This window comes from Xyrauchen texanus, chromosome 10, assembly GCF_025860055.1.
Source record: "Xyrauchen texanus isolate HMW12.3.18 chromosome 10, RBS_HiC_50CHRs, whole genome shotgun sequence".
NCBI classification, from domain to species: domain Eukaryota; kingdom Metazoa; phylum Chordata; class Actinopteri; order Cypriniformes; family Catostomidae; genus Xyrauchen; species Xyrauchen texanus.
In genome coordinates this window covers 48,254,058-48,280,672 of record NC_068285.1, presented here as the reverse complement: position 1 = coordinate 48,280,672, position 26,615 = coordinate 48,254,058, and the positions used below count along the sequence as shown (strand labels likewise).

The 26,615-nt window shown below is 39.5% G+C and overlaps 1 protein-coding gene and 1 long non-coding RNA gene across 2 annotated transcripts in view; one reads left to right on the top strand and one right to left on the bottom strand.

The window, feature by feature from the left end:
• Positions 1–26,615, top strand: part of ube2m (ubiquitin conjugating enzyme E2 M) — a 108,330-nt gene that overhangs the window by 33,981 nt on the left and 47,734 nt on the right. The gene's annotated exons all lie outside the window — the stretch shown is intronic.
• LOC127650273 (uncharacterized) lies at positions 6,664–7,145 on the bottom strand. Its single transcript, XR_007971421.1, has 4 exons — positions 7,061–7,145; positions 6,909–6,959; positions 6,788–6,832; positions 6,664–6,700 (listed from the first exon to the last, which is right to left on the bottom strand). It is a non-coding gene; the product is annotated as an uncharacterized LOC127650273 (long non-coding RNA).

Genomic DNA, 26,615 nt, shown 5'->3' with positions numbered 1-26,615 from the left:
CTATTTTAATGATTTAAAAATCAAAGCGCTGACCATTTAAAAGTGTGAGCTTGTACATTTTGAAATAGTTATAAACAGTCACAGCAATGCAGTGTTATTATGTGCCTAGATAGTCTTTCAAATAAAATGAGTTTACCCCAAAAAGATATTTCTCTCATCATTTACTCACCCTCAGGCACGTGCACACACAGACATCAAAGGGGGCTTGAGCACCTGCCCTTTTTCTTCCTCGAGAGAAAATGCCCTTTTTTCTGGGGTGTTTTTTTTATTTATTTTTTTATAAATAAATTAATATATATATTCCTGTTTGCGCACAGCTTCCCTGTCAAACAAATATATTTATTAAATAAAAAATAAAAACATCAGGTCGGTAGATGAGATTTTGTCGATGCCCGCCCTACCTCCCTCCGCGTCGTGTACAGTGCCTCGACTATACAGCTAATTAGCCAAAAGCAAATATAGTTAACTTGTGTCTTGCTAACATTCATGACTCATGAGCTACTAGCTAATGTAATAGGTTAGCTAAAGTCTAGCTAAGGCAATATATCATGGCCATACAGGCCAATATACTGTACTTATTGGAGACATTACAGGTGAATACAGTCACATTTGTGTGATGTACTTAACATAATGATAAATAATCTTAAGATATTATATCGTATGCTATGTATTGTGAATACACCCATGTTAAACATAAAAATGTACTTCCATTGCATATCATAGGAACACATAAGAGTACGTTATAATTACATTAATAAACCTGTACAAAGACCTCCAGATAAATACTGGCCTTCTGGATTAGCACATTTAAGTGCTGCAAAAGATATTGACCTATGACATTAAAAATTATTCTACATTTGAATTACCTCATAGATGTGACTATTGTGGTTCACGGTCATAGGCCCTGTCCCAAATGGCACACTTCATATGAATTTTCAGTCTTGTGTACTTATTTCGTGTGTCCATTAACTCCATGAGACCGTAGGGTGTCTCATTTTTCATTTTAGGTATCAGAAGTGTGCTCGCGTATACTTTGTGGTCGATATGTGCCCTCTATGTGCACTTTTGCAGAGCCCGCGCTGATGCGAGCTCTACAGCACACGTCTTCTCGACGGTCAAAGTGAGCTTATGTTATTGCCCATCGTGCACAGCGACCCTAAAGGCACGGGGGTGGCGGTGCCACCAGCGACCCTAAAGGCATGGGGGTGGCGGTGCCACCGGCTTGGGCCCGCCATCGCTGCTTGCAGCTATATTTATTATTATTATTTTTTTTTTACGACTTTTGGGGCACTTTTGGGGCTCTTAACGTGCTCAAACTCTTGAAACTTTGCACACGGGTCAGAACCCGCGGCCATTAGGGCCGGGCTGAAGCTGGTACCCGGGCATGGCAGGGGGGCTCGACAGCGCCCCCTGGAACAGGGTCCAAAATCTTGGTCCATAAATCAAACACGCTTGCATGTAATAATATGAAACTCTGTACACATATAGATCTCATCGTTTCATATATCCTTCATACTTTTACTTTTTACCTCAGGCCAACTGGAAATCATCTATTTAGGGTTTTTTCGAAAACGCATGCAATGGAATGTGAAATACTCCTCCTAGAGAATTCCACCAATCGCCACGAAACTCGGTCAGCATGAAGTCAAGACATTGAGGATGAAAAATTGTCAGCGGATTTTTGATATCTCGAACGGTTAGGCCATGGCGAGGAAACGAAATGATGGCACGAAAAGAGAAACAGGAAGTGTGTTATAACTTCTGCATACATTAATTGATCTCGATGAAACTTCAGGAGTGGGTTCGCTGTAACAGGCCGATCGCATGGATGTGACTATTGTGAGTCGAAGTTATAGCGCCACCAACTGGCAGAAGGAAGTGTGTCAGTTTCAAAATGCTTTGAAATCACCCTCTTATTTTTACCTGATTAACTTAAAACTTTAGGTGTATAATGTAAACACACGGCAGATGTAGACATGTGAAAGGATTATTGATATCTTCGACACTGTTGCCGCGGCAACGCTTCAAACTTGAATATTCTTTTTTGATGCTTTTGAGACTCTTAGCATACTTGAAATTGCATGAAACTTGACAGACACATCACATTTATTAGCCAGTGGACATGTGCAAAGTTTCAGAAACGGGTGTGGTACAGGGGCTCAGTAGCGCCACCTTTTGACAAAAGTGGGGGGGTTGCTTTACACTTTGACCCACAGTCACAAAACTCAGTAATTATATTGTTCTCATCGAGCCGGACAACTTTCTAATTTACAGTTATTAGCTCAGACCAACAGAAAGTCAGATATTTTGGTTTGAATGTGGATGTTTTGGAGAATTTTCTCTCCCTGAATGCTGAATTGGAGAATGCTTTTATTTTAGTTTTTCAAGGTTTTGGGGCCCTTAACGTGCTCGAAAACTCTTGAAACTTTGCACACGGGTCAGAACCCGCTGCCATCAGGGTTGGGCCGAAGATGGTACCCGGGCGTGGCAGGGGGGCTCGACAGCACCCCCTGGATTGGGATTCTAACACTTGTCCCTATATCAAACATGCTTGCATGTAATAATATGAAACTCTGTACACTTGTAGATCTCATCGGGCCGAACAACTTTCGTGCTCTAAGTTTTACGCCAGCCCAACAGGAAGTCGGCTATTATGGGTTGTTTGGAAACACATGCTCTGGAATTATATATATTCCTCCTAGAGAATGAATCCAATCGCCACCAAACTCGGTCAGCATGAAGTCAAGACATTGAGGATGCTACATTCCGGACGGATTTTTGATATCTGGAACGGTTTGGCCATGGCGAGGAAATTGATTTAGGACTAAAAAAGGACACATAAAGTGTGTTATAACTTAGTTAGTTCTATCTACAGTTACAAAACTCGGCATGTATATTGCTCTCGTCGAGCCGAACAACTTTCTAATTTTCAGTCATTAGCTCCGACCAACAGAAAGTCAGATATTGTGGTTTGAATGTGGATTTCTTGGAATTTTTCTCTCTCTGACAGACAGAGTGCCCTCTCCCATTCTGTGTTTTTTCTCTCTCTCTGACAGAGTGCCTGTCGGTACACGATCCGTTCCACCTGCACGATCCGTTCTACGCATGCGCGTAATTACGTAGTAGAAAACGTCACGGTTTAAACGTCACTGTTTTTCTACACTATCGGTACCACGCATGCGATGAAACACTTGACGGCCAGGCGGCACAACATTGCGGCATATTCGTGTAACGTTAGTTGTGTTGTGTTTAACATTTCACAGAGTTTCTATTTTGATGCTTTTAAATGTAGCTTACGCTATGCATTACGATGTGTTTACGTGGTTGCCAATCCAAAATAATAAAGGAGTTGTGAGTTGTTACATGAACATACATGATCAGTTTCCTCCATACTCTCCTTTGCTATTCATTGCTGTATGGTATTAGGCTTAACTTACCGTGTTTTGGTCTGAGGTCAGTAGTATTGTCAAAGACGGTTTGTGTAGTTTTTTATAATTAAAAGCTGCTAGTATTAGTTAACTTTTAAGTTCAGTAATCTTGTATTAGTATGGGTCTATATAGGCTAATATCTATATAATCTAAATGATGAAAATAATCCCTTCAATGTTGTTTACAGAAGACTATAAGGAACATAATATGCATTTCTGCCTAGACTATCTGCACTTACATGAAGAAAGAACTACAAACAAGTCTGGGGAAACATTATAGAGTATTTCAAACTGACAATGGAAATGACTTGAAAGAAGCATGTGTACACACAGAAGTGACATGAGAACAGCGGTGAACAGTAGTGAAGTACACTTTGAATAACTTTATTTAAGAGTAAAAAATTATCTCTCACACACGCACACACAAACACACGCAGAGTGTGGGGTGCACAGTCACCCAGATACACTCACACTAACAAAATGTATATGGGTGACTGTGCACCCCAACTCCAGCATTTACTCTCAGGTTGAGGGTGTCTTTACAAATAATCATGAAAGTTTCCATGTCCTGGATGTTTTCAAAAACGAAAGTGAAAGGCTCCATGGCATAGCACTCCATTGACTCCTTCAGCACCCTCCACGCATTCATTTGGTCATCATGATCCATCAACATGTATGATGGTTCTTGCACCTGGCCAGTGAAAAGCCCAAGACTGTTCCTCACAATGTATTCTGCCTGGTACATATGTATCAATGTGAGGGGCAGCTCCTCCACTTCTACCAGTTCGTCCTATGATAAAGTAAAATACCATAAATTAAGACTACACTACAACATAAGATGTTTTGGGTCTTTCAAAAGGGGCCTAAAGACATATTTTCAGCATAAATTAAATAGTTATGAGTTATGGTTTGTATATTATTGTATTTTCATTAAGCTATTAATTGCGAACCTTTTGTATTGTTTTTATTTGTAAGCCATTTTGGACAAAAGCATCTGCTAACTCATAAATCATAACATGCACAAAGTAAATACAGGTAGGTCTCACAAAATTCGAATATTGTGGAAGTTTGTCAATTTCAAAAATTCAAATGTAAAACTCAAGCATCTGCTAACTCATAAATCATAACATGCACAAAGTAAATACAGGTAGGTCTCACAAAATTAGAATATTGTGGAAGTTTGTCAATTTCAAAAATTCAAATGTAAAACTCAAGCATCTGCTAACTCATAAATCATAACATGCACAAAGTAAATACAGGTAGGTCTCACAAAATTAGAATATTGTGGAAGTTTGTCAATTTCAAAAATTCAAATGTAAAACTCATACATTATATAGATTCATTAGACACTATGCGAAATATTTCTATTACGCGTTAATTTTGATTACTATGGCATATATCTAAAGAAAACCCAAAATTCAGTATCTCACAACATTAGAATATCACAAACAACCAATAAAAAAACAAGAATTTTTAATACAGAAATGTCAGTCTCCTGAAAAATATGTACACGTATATGCACTAAATATTTGGTTGGGCCTCCATTTGCTTGAAATACTGCATCAGTGTGACGAGGCATGAAGGCAATCCACATGTGGCACTGCTGAGGAGTTATGGACGCCTAGGTTTATTTAAAAGCAGCTTTCAGCTCACCTGCATTGTTGTATCTCGTACCTCCGATCTTCCTGTTGGCAATGCCACATAGATTCCCTTTGGGGTTCAGGTCAGACGAGTTTGCAGGGCAATCAAGCACAGTGACTCCTTGGTCATTAAACCAGGTATTGGTACTTTTGGCAGTGTGGGCAAGTTCCAATTTCTGAAATTCTGGATATTTCAGTTTATTTTTTATTAATTTGCAAAAACTTCTACAATTCTGTATTTTTCTGTCACTATGGGGTAACGAGTGTAGATTAAGAAGAAAAAAATTAACAAATGTCTCTAGGAGATGGCTGCAATGTAACAAAGGGTGAAACATTGACCACGTTTACATGCACCCTCTTAAATAATGGGATTTTAGCAATATTGCGATTATACTTTACCTCGTGTAAACACAATACTTAATAATGTGATTAAGCTCATAATCGAATCAACTATAATCGTATTAAAACAGGTGGCGTACGCCATTTTTAAATCGCAGTAATCGGCCATGTAAACACTTTAATCACACTAACTGAAGTGCGCGTGTGTTTTTGTCATGCACCTTAAGGGCGTATTCATTTTAAACTTGACATTAGGAAGTTTTCCCTGAACTCTGTCAACACGACTCACTGTCAGCAGTCTGCCTTCATCCAGAAACAGCTCAAATAACGTGACAGCAGTGTATAACACTGTTACAGGCCCCGACATAATATTTCTGTCTTCATCACGGCACAGAATAACAAAATACGTCCATAAGAACCCGTTTGTTATTTAACATACGTAAATTAAAACAGTGGACAGTAGGCTATATGAGTTCATCATTTGTGCTTTGCATTGGGCTATGTGTGAATAATCAGAAAATAAAAACTGCATGTAGGAGTGAAGAGGTTTGCTCCAGTCATGTAAACATCTTACTGCAATTAACTCTGATCATTGGAAATAATCGCAATATTGGTGTACATGTGAATGTATGTGCACAATGTACTGGCTGTGAATACTTTCCGGATGCACTGTAATGTATGTGCACAATTTTTTTAGCCTGTGTGCACTAAATGGATCCTGTCCCAAATGTTTTCTTATATACCTTAAAATGTAACCCCACTTGACCCATGGTGAAATGCTGTTTTGTCTCACTATACACAGTGTACTGTATATGGTTGAAATGACAAATCCAGTTGACTTGAACTGTTTGTTACGATCTTCTATTTTTGAATACATCACGTGACGCAACATGTTGTATAAATCTATATAATGTATCAGTTTCAAGTTCTACATTTAATTCAGTAATTCACACACTTTTCCACAATATTCAAATTTTTTGAGACCTACCTGTATAGAATGCATACGTGAAAATGGTTGTCTGTTTAGTTTGGCCATACCTTGACTATTTGGGGTCGAGAAATCCTATAAATAGGTGGTAGGGTGCCTGCCATCAGCTGTTCTGCCTCCTCTGTCCAGAAGGCAAAGCGCTGCCCGAAGTTCTGCCCATGCCTGTTCAAAAGTATGGTACTTTTAATGTAGCATAATTGTAAAGCAGACCAATGTTTTACTGCTTGCAATGTGTCCTACCTTGCAATCGCCAATTTCTCCAGCATCTGGAGACACCACCACTTCCGAATAGATGGTATGTCAGTCTGTAATACACATGTAATATTGGAGTCTTGCATTGTTTGTTTTTTAACATTCTTTGATACATATACATTCCATGAATTACAACTTACATCCAAAAAGTGAAACATGGCACCAGTACAGATGCAGAGGGCATACTGTTAAAGAGAAAAATAATGATTATGGAGATTTAGGACAAACAGGAAAAATTTTGTAGAAATTGTATATGTTTACCATAAGCATGAATATCCCACAGCTCCGTCCATCTGACTGAACTGGAAATGGCTGAAAAGTAATATATAGTTACTCAGATGTGATGTTGACAACCATATATAGTGTCCGCTGAGCAAAATGAAATGGCAAAATTACATATTAAGCAAAGTTACATCAAAATCTTTGCCCGTCTTCTCCACCCACGGTCCATTAGCCACTGCTCCTGCAAGTTGTCTGGAAAAAAATTATGCAAAACTGAATCCATAGAACAAGGTTTTTTCCTCAATCCTAACGCCAGAGAACAAAGCTTTTACTCAATCCTGAAGCCAGAGAACGAGGCTTTTACTCAATCCTGAAGCCAGAGAACGAGGCTTTTACTCAATCCTGAAGCCAGAGAACAAGGCTTTTACTCAATCCTAAAGCTAGAGAACAAGGCTTTTACTCAATCCTAAAGCCAGAGAACAAGGCTTTTACTCAATCCTAAAGCCAGAGAACAAGGCTTTGCCTGAACAGGATATCAGTCCATTTCACTCAGTTTGATCTGTATTTGTTAAGGCTGTTACACAGTGTCATCAGATTGAAGATTTTCAGAGTGTTGTTCAGGCTTAACTGGATGAAAAAAAAAAAAAAAAACGTAGAAAAAGCCCCCTATTATGTATTAACTTTAATTCCCATAGTAGCATGTAACTACATGCACTTTCTGTTCTCTGTGTTAGCCTTAATCGGTCACAGGTCAAACCTTGCTAATGTCCTCTGCTTATGCACAAAGCATGTAGTGGCTTACTGTTTGTGACCCCCTAGACCATGCTGGCAAAATGATGATATCTTTAGATTCCACATTGTCCTATGAAAAAAAAAACTATGTTCAGATCTCCTTGAACATATCTTCACTTAAAGAGGTGTATCTGCTGGACTTGTCAACACATTATGCAACTTACCGGCAAACTAGGTTCCCTTAGTTTCCATTTAGGGACTTCAAATAGGTCAGCAATGTGGATATCCATTCCCTGAATAAAATTGTATGTCTGCATTTCATATACATATATCTCACAAAAGTGAGTACCCCCCCCCTCACATTTTAGCAAATATTCTGTTATATCTTTTCATGGGACAGCACTATAGAAATGAAACTTTGATGTATCTTAAGGTAGTCAGTGTACAGTTTGTTATGCAGTATAGATTTATTGTCCTCTGAAAATTACTCTACATACAGACATTAACATCTAAACAGCTGGCAACAAAAGTGAGTACACCTCACAGCGAATGTCCTAATTGTGCAAAAACTGTCAATATTTTGTGTGAGTACCATTATTATGCACTGCCTTAACCCCTACAGACTTGAAATTCACCAGAGCTGCATAGGTTTCTATAGGAATCCTCTCCCAATCCTTCATGATGGCATCAGAGCTGGTGGATGTTACACTCCTTGCTCTCCTCCACCTTCCACTTTTGTTACCAGCTGTTTAGACGTTAATGACTGTATGTAGAGTTATTTTTGAAGACAAAACATCTATACTGTTATACAAGCTGTACAGCAACTACCTTAAGATGCTTCACAGTTTCATTTCTATAGTGTTGTCCCATGAAAAGACAAAGTATTTGGGAAAAATGTCGGAGGTGTACTCACCTTTGCACAAATTTATGTGTAAGTCATCAAGGTAAATACAAATACATACATGTCTCCTGGCTGCCGCCTCTACCAGCCTGAAGCACGCATTCCCAATCTGAAAGCACAGAATGTTTTGCATAATTACAATAAAGGCATTAGAACCATCCAAACTAGGGCTGAACGATATTCTGTTTTAGCATCAACATCATGATGTGTGCATGCGCCATAGTCACATCGCCGAAATATGAGATGTGAAGGGTAGCACACATTGATGTATTAAGAGAACGGTAGCACACAGTAAACACGAGTTTGTTGTATGGCTTGTTGCTGTGGTGGCATGCACGTTCCGTGTGCCAGCACAGTGATTGGTTCGCTGTGCAGTTGCTCACCGCGCTCACACACAGCCAATATTCTCTGGCAATCCTAGCTAAAAATGAGCGACGAAGAGGATTGCGCGCAAATAAAGGATGATTTCGTACCAAAAAGAAAGTCAAAATCAGCTATTTGGGACTATTTCGGTTACAAAAAGGAGGATGTTGACCAAAAAGAGGTACTTTGCTTGGAGTGTTATAAAGTTGTGGCCACAAAACAAGGAAACACCACCAATTTGTCTGATCACTTAAAACGGCACCACAAAGCGCTTTACGACGGATACAAAGTCAAATCTGGATGTCAACCAAAACAAAAAACTATTTGCGACGCTTTTGCCAGTATGACACCTTACCAGAAAGGCTCTCAACGACAGAAAGACATAACAGACGCAATAACGTTTCATATTGCTAAAGATATGTTGCCATTAAACACCGTCGCCAAAGAGGGATTTTAGAAAATGATCCGAATGCTTGACAGGCGGTATGTTATACCATCCCGCCCAAGTTGCGATAAAAGAGCTGTATGAAAAATGCAAATCTAAGATTGAAGCAGAGCTGTCTCACGTGGAATACTATGCAGCTACAACAGACTTGTGGTCCAGCAGGACAACGGAGCCCTACATAAGTCTGATGGTCCATTTCCTCACAGAGGACTTCGAGATAAAAAGTCGCAGTTTGCAGACGGCATTTTTCCCGGAGAGTCATACAGCCGAGAATATCGCAGAGGCCCTGAGAGAAGCGGTGACGGCGTGGGGCTTAGATGAGACACGTCAAGTCTGTATAACAACAGATAATGCAGCGAACATGGTGAATTATTGACTTTAGCCTGGATTGATGGCTCACAATATCGCAATATACAGGTGAAACTCAAAAAATTTGAATATCTTGCAAAAGTTCATTAATTTCAGTAATTCAACTTAAAAGGTGAAACTAATATATTATATAGACTCATTACAAGCAAAGTAAGATATTTCAAGCCTTTATTTGATATAATTTAGATGATTATGGCTTACAGCTTATGAAAACCCCAAATTCAGAATCTCAGAAAATTAGAATATTGTGAAAAGGTTCAGTATTGTAGGCTCAAAGTGTCACACTCTAATCAGCTAAACACCTGCAAAGGGTTCCTGAGCCTTTAAATGGTCTCTCAGTCTGGTTCAGTTGAATACACAATCATGGGGAAGACTGCTGACCTGACAGTTGTGCAGAAAACCATCATTGACACCCTCCACAAGGAGGGAAAGCCTCAAAATGTAATTGCAAAAGAAGTTGGATGTTCTCAAAGTGCTGTATCAAAGCACATTAATAGAAAGTTAAGTGGAAGGGAAAAGTGTGGAAGAAAAAGGTGCACAAGCAGCAGGGATGACCGTAGCCTGGAGAGGATTGTCAGGAAAAGGCCATTCAAATGTGTGGGGAGCTTCACAAGGAGTGGACTGAGGCTGGAGTTACTGCATCAAGAGCCACCACACACAGACGGGTCCTGGACATGGGCTTCAAATGTCAAACGTCTTACCTGGGCTAAAGAAAAAAAAGAACTGGTCTGTTGCTCAGTGGTCCAAAGTCCTCTTTTCTGATGAGAGCAAATTTTGCATCTCATTTGGAAACCAAGGTCCCAGAGTCTGGAGGAAGAATGGAGAGGCACACAATCCAAGATGCTTGAAGTCCAGTGTGAAGTTTCCACAGTCTGTGTTGGTTTGGGGAGCCATGTCATCGGCTGGTGTTGGTCCACTGTGCTTTATTAAGTCCAAAGTCAACGCAGCCGTCTACCGGGACATTTTAGAGCACTTCATGCTTCCTTCAGCAGACAAGCTTTATGGAGATGCTGACTTCTTTTTCCAGCAGGACTTGGCACCTGCCCACACTGCCAAAAGTACCAAAACCTGGTTCAATGACCATGGTATTACTGTGCTTGATTGGCCAGCAAACTCACCTGACCTGAACCCCATAGAGAATCTATGGGGCATTGCCAAGAGAAAGATGAGAGACATGAGACCAAACAATGCAGAAGAGCTGAAGGCCGCTATTGAAGCATCTTGGTCTTCCATAACACCTCAGCGGTGCCACAGGCTGATAGCATCCATGCCACGCCGCATTGAGGCAGTAATTAATGCAAAAGGGGACCAAACCAAGTACTGAGTACATATGCATGATTATACTTTTCAGAGGGCCGACATTTCTGTATTTAAAATCCTTTTTTTTTATTGATTCATGTAATATTCAAATTTTCTGAGATTCTGAATTTGGGGATTTCATAAGCTGTAAGCCATAATCATCAAAATTATATAAAATAAAGGCTTGAAATATCTTACTTTGCTTGTAATGAGTCTATATAATATATTAGTTTCACCATTTAAGTTGAATTACTGAAATTAATGAACTTTTGCACGATATTCTAATTTTTCGAGTTTCACCTGTATATCGTTGGAAAAAAAAATATCGCAATGTATTTTTTTTCCAATATCGTGCAGCCCTAATCCAAACTCTTTACAGCAATATCCACTTACATTGCTCTCCACCTGTTTATCTAGCCCCAGGCTCCAAAAGTCCTCCCTTTGAAGACAAACTGGGCCATCCAGAACAACAATTTCTTTTGCTGGACGTGTTCTGTCCAGCACATAGGTCAGCTAGAAATAAACAAATATCCCTGTTAGGAATGAGCAATCATGCATTTATTATTTAAAGCACACTAACAAGCTGTGCATGTGAACATCCAGTTTAGTTTGGCACTCACCACTTGTTCTTGCTGAGGACACAACCACTTGGACCACAGTGGACCTTTATTGGCATACTGGTGGTCCACCATTCCAATGTCTTCTGCATCGTTTTGGCTGCCCTCAGATTCATGGCTATGATCTACACAACAAGAAAGTAAATACTAATCATCATTGTCAAGTGTCATGTTTATATTTGCTATGTCACCAAGTAGGATTATTACAATACCTTGTGGCCGAAAGTAGGGCCTTAGCTGCACAACATTAACTTTCTGTATTTTCCCTGACATAGCCACACTTGCCACACCCTTCTCGGTCAGGGATGTGAGGGTGAATGGCCCTTGGTGGAGATCCTGCAAACAATTTCCCTTCTTCACCTTCTTTTTGGGCTCCCCAATTAGGACCTCGTCCCCTGCCTTAACTGAGCACTGGCGAACCCCTTTCCTTTTCTTTACCTCAAAAGCCTTTTTTTGTTTCCCCTGTGCCTTTTCAATGTTTTTCCGTACCTTAAAGATAAGAATATATTACTATGCGAACATTCTTATTCAAATTGAACATGCCATCCACACAACTCTGAACAAACCATTTCATTGAGGGCCTTGACTCCGGCTAGTTTTAGCTCCAGCTCCTCCTCTGGGTCCGCCAATTCAAAGGCAGCATCTGTCTCACAGACATTTAATGCCTGTGGTAGACGGGGGTGCCTATTGTACATTAAAAAGTACGGGCTGTACTTGGTGGATCTCTAATTTGAAACAAAATGTTTTGCATCAAATCACAAAATAAAACTCTTAAAACATGTATGCAATATACATTATCTAGTCATTTTGAATAATAATCTGTTTTGCAGTGTTTATTCCATAAACTATGGCCTGCAAGTGGATGTCCCAATCATCATGGTGCTGATTAACATATTTTCTGAGAGTCCTCTTTACATTTTGATTAGTTCTCTCATCCTTCAACATAGAAAGGAATTACTACATGCACTTTAGTATACATTGGCTAAAGTTGACTTTACTGTTTTGCGGGATGTCATGATGGCACACTTACTTGGCCGTTTGACTGTGGATGGTATGCACATGTGATGGCATGCTTGATGTTCAGCGCCGCAAATGTGTGCATTAAGCTGTACATAATTCAGACACACATGGTTATTTTCAATATTTATTGGTCTCAGAAATGACCAATGACTGCTTAAAACAGCGTGAATTGTGATGATGTCATATGTCCTGTGTGAAGGGAGAGGGTAATAAGGACACATACCTCATTAACAAATGCACAGCCCCTGTCAGTGATGATTTTCCGGACCATACCAAACGTGTAGAGCTTTGACACAAGTGCCTCAGCTACCTCAGTGCTGGAGCCACACTTCAAATGCTCAGCGATAACCCACTTGGTGAAAAGGTCTGTCACCGTGAGGACGTATTGATGGTCTTTCATGGTTTTTTTCAGTGGACCAATGAGGTCCATACCGACCACCTCCCACGGCTCTTTCACCTGTAGAGATATGTAATATTACCACATCACCTAACTTGTTGCTTCAAGTGGTACACCAAGGTATGCTCTACCTTAATAGGGTGAAGGGCAGGAGACACAGTCTTTATGGGGTCGTTCTTTTGGCATCTGTGACAGCTTTTGACCTGATGGATACATTTGTTATTTAGACCAAATAATTATCTGAAGTCAAACAAAGCCACTAAATCAATTCATTGCCTTAAAGCCATAGTGTTAAATTCCATGAAAGTTCCAAAAAAGTACCCAATCTGCTACATCTGCCTTTATGTTATCCCAGTAGTACCCCACAACAACCCTTTCCATGGTCGCCCTCACGCCCCCATGGTTCCCTGTGCCAGGGTTGTTGTGGCACTCCTCCAGGACAGCCCGCCTCTGCTCATTAGACAGCACAACCAGCCTCATGAATTGTGCACTGGGGCCAATGTAGAATAATTTACTTTCTGTGATAGACAAACAATGTTTGTTACGTAATGATTTTGCTGCTTTGTTTGGTATTACAATACAGTGCATTATGTGCACATGTGTCTATGTTCAGGGATGCAAACACCTGTGGTGAAAAATGTTGGCGGTTACTATGTCTGACTAGATGGAACGTTACAGACATGTTCACACGTGTTAACTAAAACAATGCTAATATTATTTCAAATACCCACACTCACGTACCTCTTATAACGAAATGTGCAGCCATTCGTGAGACCTTCTTCTTCAACGCCGCATCCACCAACCCGTCAACCAAATATTGTCTAACTGCAGCGAAAGGGCAAACTTCTCATTTCTTCCGCTGAACTCCATTTTCTTTCGCTGTGAGTGAATGAAAGTCTCGCGGTACAAATATGCGCATGCGTAGAACAGATCGTGCAGTGTTATAAATCAAAATCAACGTCGCAAAACAGAATTATCATTTGCGCATGTGCGTTTTCTACTACGTAATTACGCGCATGCGTAGAACGGATCGTGCAGGTGGAACGGATCGTGTACCGACAGTGCCCCCTGCCAATTCTGTGTGTATGTGTGTGTGTGGGGAGGGTAGGGGGAGTTAATTTCTCTGTTGGAACTTTGAAGCTCCAAAAAGCACCTAAAGGGAGCATAAAAGCAAGGAAGTGTGTTATAACTTCTGCATACATTAACTGTTCTCGATGAAACTTCAGCAGTGTGTCACATGGATGTGACTTTTGTGAGTCAAAGGTATAGCGCCACCAACTGGCAGTAGGAAGTGTGTCACTTTCAAAATGCTTTGAAATCACCCTCTTATGTCTCAAGTGAACAAACAGACCAACAGAAAGTCAGATATTTGGGTTTGAATGTGGAACACATTGCAAATGAACTTTGAAGCTCCAAAAAGCACATAAAGGGAGCATAAAAGCAAGGAAGTGTGTTATAACTTCTGCATACATTAACTGATCTCGATGAAACTTCAGCAGTGTGTCACATGGATGTGACTATTGTGAGTCAAAGGTATAGCGCCACCAACTGGCAGAAGGAAGTGTGTCACTTTCAAAATGCTTTGAAATCACCCTCTTATGTCTCAAGTGAACAAACAGACCAACAGAAAGTCAGATATTTTGGTTTGAAAGTGGAACACATTGCAAATGAACTTTGAAGCTCCAAAAAGCACATAAAGGGAGCATAAAAGCAAGGAAGTGTGTTATAACTTCTGCATACATTAACTGATCTCGATGAAACTTCAGCAGTGCGTAAATTATAATTACATTAATAAACCTGTACAAAGACCTCCAGATAAATACTGGCCTTCTGGATTAACACATTTAAGTGTTGCAAAAGATATTGACCTATGACATCCTATGACATTAAAAATTATTCTACATTTGAATTACCTCATAGATGTGACTATTGTGGTTCACGGTCATAGGCCCTGTCCCAAATGGCACACTTCATATGAATTGTCAGTCTTGTGTACTTATTTCATGTGTCCATTAACTCCATGAGACCGGAGGGTGTCTCATTTTTCATTTTAGGTATCAGAAGGGTGCTCACGCATACTTTGTGGTCGATATGTGCCCTCGATGCGCACTTTTGCAGAGCCCACACTGATGCGAGCTCTACAGCACATGTCTTCTCGACAGTCAAAGCGAGGTTACGTTATTGCCCATCGTGCACAGCAACCCTAAAGGCACGGGGGTGGCGGTGCCACCGGCTTGGGCCCGCCATTGCTGCTCGCAGCTATATTTTATTCTTATTCTTCTGTGACTAAAATTGTATTCTTTAATACTACAAGCACCAAACTTGCAACAGACCTTGGGACTGTTCTGAAGTTTGTTGCTGTATCTTTTCTACAGTTTTTATATAAATGATGATAAAAAAACAAAACATAAACCGTCCAATACTGTCAATAGTAATACTGTCCACCAGAGGGTGGAGCATCAGACGCTGATACATTGTTAACACACACACACACACACACATACAGACAGCGCACGAGCCCAGAATAGCATTCTCTTTCATCTCTTCTTATGCTTGAACAAACAAATACACCTTGCCAATTTCAACATTCAAGCGATTTTAAATAATTTAAGCGCAAGAACACACAAATTGAACACACATTCAATTCAGTTCTGTTTTGTGCGACACAGAACTGAGCCACGTCGTGTCTCTGACAACGCACGTGCCTCGAAGTGAGATCACTTTAGTTTGCGTCTTCAAGAAGGTTTGTCTGTGTGTTTTAAGGCTTGCCAGTTTGAACATTCAAGCGATTTTAGACCATTCCAGAGCAACAACATGCAAAGCAACTCACTTCAGTGGTCACAAGCTATTTTGTGTAACACAGAGAGCCGAGCCGAGCCGTGTCTCCTTCAACACGCAAGCCCCGATCAGTGCTTGCGAGCTGTTTTGTGTGACACAGAACCGAATCGCCTCTCAGACTACTCACACGCCCCGAAGAGAGATCACTTTTGCTGCTTCTTGCATTTTATCGGACAAATACATGCAACATAATGTGAAAACACATGATATCTTGGCGAGTCTGATATGTCTCAAGTGAACAATCTGTTGAGAAAGAAATTGGATGTGTATCATTATAATGAATTGTGGCATTATTCTTTGATGTGTTTAAGTGATAGTATCCTACATTTCCAACAGCTGTCTGGCTGTCCATTCAGGCTTTCATCTATGTATTGATCAATAAATTAACTCTAATAAGGCAATGCATTATATAACTCTAAGTCAATGCAATTGACCCCCCACCCATTCACAATTTTTCCAGTAATATTGATTTGGCCTCATGTTAGTATTCCAATTAACCAGATTGAACATTTTCTATTATTTATTAGGGCTGTGCAATTAATCGCAATCGCAAAACAATCGCGATTTGAGCACATGCGATTTCTAAACCGCATAAGGCTGCGATTTTATTAATTAATTTATATTTACATTCTTGTGCGCAAGATGTTAACCAATCAAAGCCCACTCAGCGCACCGCTTAAATTACGACTGAGCTGAGCGGGAGAAGTTGCAGAATAGGCGAGCGGGAGAAAAGAATGTAAAATATGGATGTGGGTCAGAATGATTTGGTGCCAAAGAGAAATTCAACATCAATCGTTTGGGAGTATTTTGGATTCAGGAGAGAGGATGTGTCACAGAGCAAGGTAATTTGCAAGACCTGTGAAACGATTATTGCGACGAAACGGGGCAATACTACAAACCTGTTTCAACACTTAAAACAGCGCCATAAAAAGCTCTATGATCAATGCATGTCGACAAAGTCCAGCGAAACTGACAAAAGCACACCTCAAAGCCAGCCAACTGAACAAGTATCCATCGTTCAAGCATTTGCAAGCGTCACGCCTTATGAGAAAGGATCAGAACGGCACAAAGAAATCACAGACGCAATCACAAATCATATATGCAAAGACATGGTGCCTGCGTACATCGTCAGTAAAGACGGCTTCCGAAGACTAAATCAAACACTGGACAAAAGATACCAGCTGCCGTCTCGCACTCATTTCACACGGGTTGCTATTCCCGAAATGTATGAGAAATGTAAGGTGGGCGTTGAATACGAGCTTAAAAAGGTGAAATTCTACGCCACGACCACAGATATGTGGTCCAGCAGAACGATGGCGCCGTATATGAGTTTAACGGTCCATTATATCAATGACAACTATGAAATAAAAAGTCGATGCTTGCAAACAGCATACTTTCCAGAAAATCACACTGGAGAAAATATCTCTCATGGTTTAAAAGAAGCTTTAGCATCATGGGGACTTTGTGAAATCAACAAGTGTCTATCACCACAGACAATGGATCTAATATAGTGAAGGCTGTCACTTTGAACAACTGGACACGATTGCAGTGCTTCGGACACAGACTACATTTGGCAATTGGTAAGTTAGAGTTTATTGTACATTATATATTTATACTTTACATATTAAGAATATTACTTTGTAGGGCATATTTTTTATTAAGAAACAAATTGTGCAAAGATGTTTAATATAAAAATGTATTATAATGTTATGTACTTTAGTATTTTTAACTTGACAATAGTTGGGAAAACTTTACAATAAGGTGATATTTGTTAACAGTAGTAATTAAATACATTAGCTAACAATGAACAATTTAGTTTTTCAGCATTTATTAATTATTGTTAATGTTAGTTCGTGTCAATAGTATGTAACAACTAATACAGCATTTATTAATGTTAGTTCATGTTCATTGTAGCATACTAATACATTAAATACAAAATCAAACTAGTTATTCATGTTAGTTCATGGTGCATTAACTAATGTTAACAGTGACGACGTTTGATTTTAATAATGTATTAGTAAATCCTAAAATTAACATGAATTAACATTAATAAATGTTGTATTAGTATTGTTCATTGTTAGTTCATTTTAGCTAATGCGTTAAAGGTGCAGTGTGTGATTTTTAGCGGCATCTATCTAGTGGTGAGATTTGCGAATTGCAAACAGAAAGCCACTTACGGCCTATCCCTCCCTTCTCAAAATCTAAGGAGAAGCTACGGTGGCCGACGTAACCAGCAGCACATATCTCCCCACATAGCAAACTCTGTAGCGCTGTGTGTTCGCTGTCGGCTCACGGTAGAAACATGACGTCACAATATGTCGACCTTCATTTAAGGGGGTGCCCGCGCTTATGTAGATATAAATGACTCATTCTAAGGTAATAAAAACATAACGGTTCATTAAGTAAGGTCTTTATACACCACTGAAAACATAGTTATGGATCTTATATTGCATTTCTGTCAATAGATCCTCAGAAATAATACACATTGCACCTTTAACTAATTGTTGACAAATAGCACCTTATTGTAAAGTATTACCCAATAGTTATATTTAAATGCATGCAATACTTACAATATTACACATTTTCATCATGTTTTGCAATTATTTCTTTTTAGAAAATGCAATCAAGGATGAACCTCGCATTTCCCGAGCCAACGGCTTGTGCAAAAAGATTGTGGGACATTTTTCCCACAGTTGGAAAAAAAAGATGATGTTAGCCGAAGCCCAGGAAGAACTTCAGCTTCCCCAACATGCCCTCATAACATCATGCCCGACAAGATGGGGCTCAATGCAACAAATGATAGACAGGGTTTTGGAGCAACAGAAGGCATTGTCTCAGGTCCTTTCAGCTGACCGTAAAACAAGACACCTAGTACCACAATGGCAAGACACAGATGTTCTAGAATCTGTAAGTAAGGCACTGGGTCCACTTCAGGAGTTCACGGATGCCCTTTCCAGTGAAAACTACATCAGTGTATCCTACGTTAAACCAGTTCTTCATCTGTTGAACAGCAAGATACTTGCAGTGAGGGATGAAGATACTGACCTGACAAAGACTATAAAATCAAAAATTCTTAACTACATCAACAAACATTATGAGGATGAAACTACCCAAGAGCTTCTGGACATAGCAACATTTTTGGATCCAAGATTCAAAACCAGCTACACTGATGAGGATAAACTTCCAAACATTAAGGCCAGGGTCATGTCTGATATGGATACTGAGTTCCCACAAGATGAGTTAATTTATGTAAACTGGATGAAACTGTCATCTCTTAAGATAAACACTCTTTTTATGACTTTTTAATATTTACCTGTAATATTATTTCTGCTCTGTATGTCAAGGATACATCTGAATCTGGGAGTAGCACAAGCAGAGAGAATCCTGACATCGATCTACCTCCACCAGGCAAAAAAGCAAGGAAGTCCTTAGGAAGCTTCTTTAAAACGACATCAGCCATGCCAGCAGCTCTGCAACTTGAAGAAGCCATAGCCTCTGAGCTAAATAGCTACCTGCTTTCTCCATCCATTGACAGTGAGGAAGATCCTCTGAAATGGTGGAGACTCCATCAGATAAATTTCCCAAGAATGAGCAGGGTTGCACAAAAGTATCTTTGTATTCCTGCCACCAGCTCACCTTCAGAGAGAGTGTTTAGTACTGGGGGAAATGTGGTGACATGTCACCGTTCATGCTTAAAACCAGAAATGGTGGACATGCTGGTTTTCCTTGCAAAAAACCTTTAAGAGATTTTGGTTTTGAATTCTGTTAGTTTTTATTTATTGTTATGACAGGAGTTTAGGTTAGTTCATCTTAATTGTCTGTTGTCTGACACAATTTATGACAATTTTGTTTATCAAGCAGTTAATACTACTGTACACAGTATGTTTTTCATTGTGAAATGTGTGCACTGAAAAATATTTTATTTAACTTTATTTTTATGACTGGAATTTAGGTTAGTTAACATTATTTTGTTGTCTGTTTTAAATATTACAGTTTTGTTTATCAAATTGTTAATACTAATGTTATTTCATTGTGAAATGTTTTGTTATGCACTTCTTGTGCACTGAATACATTTAGAATGTAGCATGTTTGAAAAAGCATAAACAATTGCCAAAATCGCAAATAAAATCGCAATTGCAATATTCATAAAAAAAAAAATCGCAATGTGATTATTTTGTTCATATTGCACAGCCCTATTATTTATCAATAAAGTAGCTTAGAAACTGAAAAGTTATAGCATATTACTTGCTTTTGAAGTAACTACAAACCACAACTTCAATATTAATAGAGACACTTTGCATAAACAGGTAGGACTAATTCAGACACGCAATTGCTCTCTCATTAATGCATTCAAATAAATGTAATCTTACTGGTCAAGGTTTGTTCACAAACTTCTAGTTTTAATTATGCTACCTCATCTGTCAGCATAATGCCAGTTTTATAAAATGTTTATTTACAATACCCAAAATAATAAATGCTGTAGAAGTAGTTTTAATTTTTAGTTCATGTTGGTGTATTTGGTGTAAAATGTTGATTACTGATTGACTTTTCTCACTGTCATGCCCCATATTCACAGCCAATCAACCTGAAGCTTTTGAATACATAGATATTTTTCAATATTACTCCAAGATGCTGCAGCATTTGCTGAGAACACATAGCAAACAAAAATTGCATCCTTTTCTTTCACACATTTATTGTCAAATTGTGCAAAGACCTGGGCAATAAACATTGTCAAATGTCATTTGGTAGAAAGTGAACTGTTCAAAAGTCCTGTATGTTAAAGCCCCATGACTAAAATAAAACAAAAGTACAAACTTGTAAGGTATGCATATTTATACATAATGTTATATAAATGTAGACTGTCTACAATATATTTATAAAATCTAAAGCTGTATACATATATAAAGCTTATAATATTTACATTATATAGAATAATATAAGACCCAAGTTTTATATGTAACATTTTTGCACATTTATATTCACGTTGTTTAAAGATCTTGGCAGCAGAATTGTTTTCCTTTAATAGTCTGTCATGATATGACACATTAGATATGCCATTCAAACATACTTGTTGACTTCGAAGAGCAATAAGCTTCTCATCCAAATTCAGGTTCAGTCGGCTTTCGCAAGGTTATATTTTAAAACGGACCAAAACTGGTAAATTTACGCTGTGGATATTTTTATACATCATTATTTACTTTTGCATTATTTCTGCATTATAAACGTACCTGTTCTCACAGTTCTTTTCTGTCGCAATACAAAGAAGTGATCATGAAAATGGAATAACTTGAACTGTGAAAGTGTGTGATTTATCGAATCGAGGCTTGTTTTAGAACGCATTTCCACATGCAGATTTCAGTGAGTAAAGAAATGCATCCAAATAAAAACGTTGTGTCTGTTGTGGCTCATTTTAGTGCAAGGAAAAAGCTCTGTGACAATTGGAGTGTGATGAAAACATTCAGATCAGCTTGATTTATATGTTCTTCAGTAAAAGAAGCAGCTCATTGGTCACTTGATGAGAACACAAGATCCCGCCTCAGAGACAGAATTAACAAAATTGATGTTTTTTCAGTCTCGACGGACAAGTGATTAACATCTCCCACTGAGAGACACTAATGGGTGCTCTGTCTCATCTGCCTGGGTGGTGTTATGTTAATGAAGCTAACACATGAAAATCATTGGAAAATGGGCTAGTGAGACGGCACCTTAACACAAAGGATAATGATTAAATGAAACACAGGTGTGGACAATGAAGGACAGCTGGCAGTGATGAGAGCAGGGAATTATGGGAAGTGTAGTCTGGGAACTGATGACAGGGGAGAAACGCAGGGCAAATAACAGTGAATCGTGACATAGCACCCCCACCCCACCCCCCCACCCCTCCTCTAAGGAGTGGATTCTAGACGCTCCCAAAAACAAAATCTGTCCATGGGGTGTGGGTGGGAAAACAGGGAAAACAGGCAGTTCAAGGGCGCACCAGAGTAGGCACTGGATCAAGAGGCCTGGTTGTCAGCAGCAGGACCGAGACAGGATCAGGAGGCCAGGGAGGCAGCCACAGGACAGGGACTGGGTCAGATGGCAGAACCACTGGAGGCAGAGTCTCTGGGGGAGCGGGCAGAGCCGCTGCAGGAAGAGTCTCTGGGGAGTGGGCGGAGCCGCTGCAGGAAGAGTCTCTGGAGGAGCGGGCGGAGCCGCAGGAGGAGGCGGCTCTGGGGGCGGAGCCGTGGAATGCTCTGTAAGTGGAATCGTGGAAGGCGGAGCCATGGAAGAGAGTACAGGCAGAAACCGGGGAACAGAAGCCCCTCTTCTTTTCCTCCTCCTCCGGATGGCCGAGGCTGGCAATGCTGGCTCTGGGATGGTGTCTCTATGAAACACAGGTGAGGACAATGAAGGACAGCTGGCGGTGATGAGAGCAGGGAATTATGGGAAGTGTAGCCCGGGAACAGATGACAGGGGAGGAACACAGGGCAGACAACAGTGAATCGTGACAGTATCCACTGATCAGTGAATTTGTCACATTATATTTGGACTTTTGTTTCAGAAATTTCTGCTTTTTTATATTCTGTTTGTGTTTCTTAAAGTTACAAGTGAAAATGTGACAAAAAGACACATCTGTTTACAACTTATAAACTAACTCTTCCTGGGGTTTTTACTCCTATACAGTGGGTACGGAAAGTATTCAGACCCCCTTAAATTTTTCACTCTTTGTTATATTGCAGCCATTTGCTAAAATCATTTAAGTTCATTTCTTTTCCTTATTATTGTACACACAGCACCCCATATTGACAGAAAAATTGAACACAGAATTGTTGACATTTTTGCACATTTATTAAAAAAGAAAAACTGAAATATCACATGGTCCTAGTATTCAGATCCTTTGCTGTGACACTCATATATTTAACTCAGATGCTGTCCATTTATTCTGATCATCCTTGAGATGGTTCTACACCTTCAATTGAGTCCAGCTGTGTTTGATTATACTGATTTGACTTGATTAGGAAAGCCACACACCTGTCTATATAAGACCTTACAGCTCACAGTGCATGTCAGAGCAAATGAGAATCATGAGGTCAAAGGAACTGCCTGAAGAGCTCAGAGACAGAATTGTGGCAAGGCACAGATCTGGCCATGGTTACAAAAAACCCTTAAGGTTCATAAGAGCACAGTGGCCTCCATAATCCTTAAATGGAAGACGTTTTGGACCACCAGAACCCTTCCTAGAGCTGGCCGTCTGGCCAAACTGAGCTATCGGGGGAGAAGAGCCTTGGTGAGAGAGGTAAAGAAGAACCCAAAATTCACTGTGGCTGAGCTCCAGAGATGCAGTCGGGAGATGTGAGAAAGTTGTAGTAAGTCAACCACTGCAGCCATCCACCAGTCGGTGCTTTATGGCAGAGTGGCCCGACGGAAGCCTCTCCTCAGTGCAAGACACATGAAAGCCCGCATGGAGTTTGCTAAAAAACACCTGAAGGACTCCAAGATGGTGATAAATAAGATTCTCTGGTCTGATGAGACCAAGATAGAACTTTTTGGCCTTAATTCTAAGCGGGTATGTGTGGAGAAAACCAGGCACTGCTCATCACCTGTCCAATACAGTCTCAACAGTGAAGCATGGTGGTGGCAGCATGTGGGGGTGTTTTTCAGCTGCAGGGACAGGACGACTGGTTGCAATCGAGGGAAAAATGAATGCGGCCAAGTACAGGGATATCCTGGACGAAAACCTTCTCCAGAGTGCTCTGGGCCGAAGGTTCACCTTCCAACAAGACAATGACCCTAAACACACCGCTAAAATAACGAAGGAGTGGCTTCACAACAACTCCGTGACTGTTCTTGAATGGCCCAGCCAGAGCCCTGACTTAAACCCAATTGAGCATCTCTGGAGAGACCTGAAAATGGCTGTCCACCAATGTTTACCATCCAACCTGACAGAACTGGAGAGGATCTGCAAGGAGGAATGGCAGAGGATACCCAAATCCAGATGTGAAAAACTTGTTGCATCTTTCCCAAAAAGACTCATAGCTGTATTAGATCAAAAGGGTGCTTCTACTAAATACTGAACAAAGGGTCTGAATACTTAGGACCATGTGATATTTCAGTTTTTCTTTTTTAATAAATGTGCAAAAATGTCAACAATTCTGTGTTTTTCTGTCAATATGGGGTGCTGTGTGTACAATAATGAGGAAAAAAAATGAACTTAAATGATTTTAGCAAATGGCTGCAATATAACAAAGAGTGAAAAATTTAAGGGGGTCTGAATTCTTTCCGTACCCACTGTGTATATAGGTGCTTCTCAAAAAAAAAATTGTATCGTGGAAAAGTTTTTTTTTTCTACAATAATTTTATTCAAAATTGTAACTTTCATATATTCTAAATTCATTACACATAAAGTTAAATATTTCAAGCCTTTTTTTTTTTTTTTTTTTTTGCTATCTTGATGATTATGGCTTACAGCTCATGGAAATCAGCTCAGTTTCTCAAAATATTAGAATAAAGAATTTAATATACAGAAATGTCGACCTTCTGAAAAGTATGTTAATTTATGCACTCAATACTTGGTCGGGGCACCTTTTGCATGAATACTCCTACTGCAGTAAACCCTTGAAAACAGAACTAGTGGTCGACCGATATATCGCAGAGGCTGATAAATCAGCGATATATTCTAAGTTTTTTAATTATCTGCATTGGCCAATAACTTTTCCCGTTTGGCCGATTTGTTTCTTGAGGGTGCCAAAAAATGTCTGCTTGCAATGTGAAGAGATTGAGATATGTAAACGACCAGTCACGGTTTATTTTGTTGTTACATGGTTACTACAATAATAGTCCGGTGTGCAACACAGTCTCATTTAAACGGTCCGCATATCAGAGCCGCGGCAGATGCATTAAACTCATGTTAAAGTGCTCTCTTGTTTCATTCTCCCTCTCCTCAAAAGTTCCCTTTAACATTTAACTGTCTTGTCTAATAATCAAAAGGCAAATATCAATAAAACTAATAACATATACCATCTGCAAATATGCGCTTGTATCATAAACAAATAAAAAAAAAAACTTGAGCAGATCCAGCATCCTGTGGAGCACTCATTTATTTACCTCTAAAGCACATATTCTATCAGCCTCTCCTCAGCAGATCCTTGTCACATTTAACTATCTTTTGTAATGATAAAAGGCAAATATCAATAAATCTTCAATTATAAACTGTTTGCAAATATGCAAATATCTTGTTTAAACAGATGTATTTGACAAACCTCACGAAAATCCAGCTTTTTCTTTCCGTCGAGCGCTCGTCTAATATATTTCTCTGAAGCGTGTATTATCAGCCAGAATCAAAACATCAGAATCGGCATCAAAAGATCCTCTGATTCACAAATCATGACGGTCAGTTCATGACTATCCAAGCAGATGATCCAGGCCTGTCAGGAGTTTGCTGCTGGTGCTTGATCCACACAAGCGCGTGAGAGCAACTTCAAAGTAAAAGCACTTCACGCGTACTATAAGTAGGGCTGGGTATCGTTCAAAAAATGTAGATACCGATACCTTGACTTCGATACCAGTACCTAAACTATATTTTTTCGATACCAGTTTTATGAAATCCATTTTAACAAGACTGCAAACATAACACATTACCTCAAAAAAACTTTGGTATTATTTTTTCAGTTTGTTTACCTTTTTTTTTACAGACTCAAAGACTCATCTCCTTAGCCGTCTGGTCTCCTCATGCCAGGGTCAGCAGGGGTAGAGGCTATGACATTAATATGAAGAGGGGAAAAAAACAAGAAAGCTAAACTGTTAATTCAGCCAACCCTAAGGATAAATACGGCTTAACAAGATAATTAGTGTAATGTACGTTAAACTTGATCAGTTACTGTCAACCTTAAAGCATTTTTAGCATCGATTTAGCTAGCTATCTATAGCCATACATCCAAACAATATCTAACATTAGTAGGTCCCAGTTTATAGGACTATGTCACCACGCACAGAAACGTTAATTTAACATGTACACAAGCATGTACCACTACAAGTTAGCCGATTTTGTTTATGGGTTTGTTTGCTAAACGTTAACCTTACCTGTTGGTGTCCTGCATCGGCTTGGTCTTCTTGCAGTCAAAGTTTATTCCGTGCACTGTCAAGTGCTTCATCAGATTTGTTGTCTTGCCGGTCTTGGCAGCAATTATCTTGTTGCAAATATTGCATCGCACACTGTTGGCATCGAGTCTGGTGAAATGTAGCCACACTTTTGATCTTTTCCACATCTTTTACATCTATGGCTGTTGGGACGCATACACACTACAGCCTCACACGTGAGCCTCTGAAAATAAACTAGTGTTTTTCCTTGATGCCTAAACGCAGCCAATCACCGGCACTTTTAGATTTGGGCACATCTAGCATGCTATATGCTTATCACTGACGTTGTCGAGATTAACCCCTTAGGTATTAAAATTTGGTCCCGAACGACAAGACATTTTTCGATACTCGATTGTTTAGAGCCAATTCGGTCAGTGCCTAAAATGTATTGAACTCGATACCCAGCCCTAACCATAAGTAAATGTCTTATTCACTATGCACTGTATGTACAATTGGTTTGATTCTGTATTTTTGGAGAAAATGTGATTGCTAACTTGGACATGTTGGACTACTGTGTGTACTGTTATTTACTTTTTCCTAATATATTATCAATTTCTTTGTTACAGATGAATTACAAAAATTTTATGACTAAACAGAAATCAGAAGAAACCACTATCTACCATTTAAAATACAGCATTAATTTTTTTGA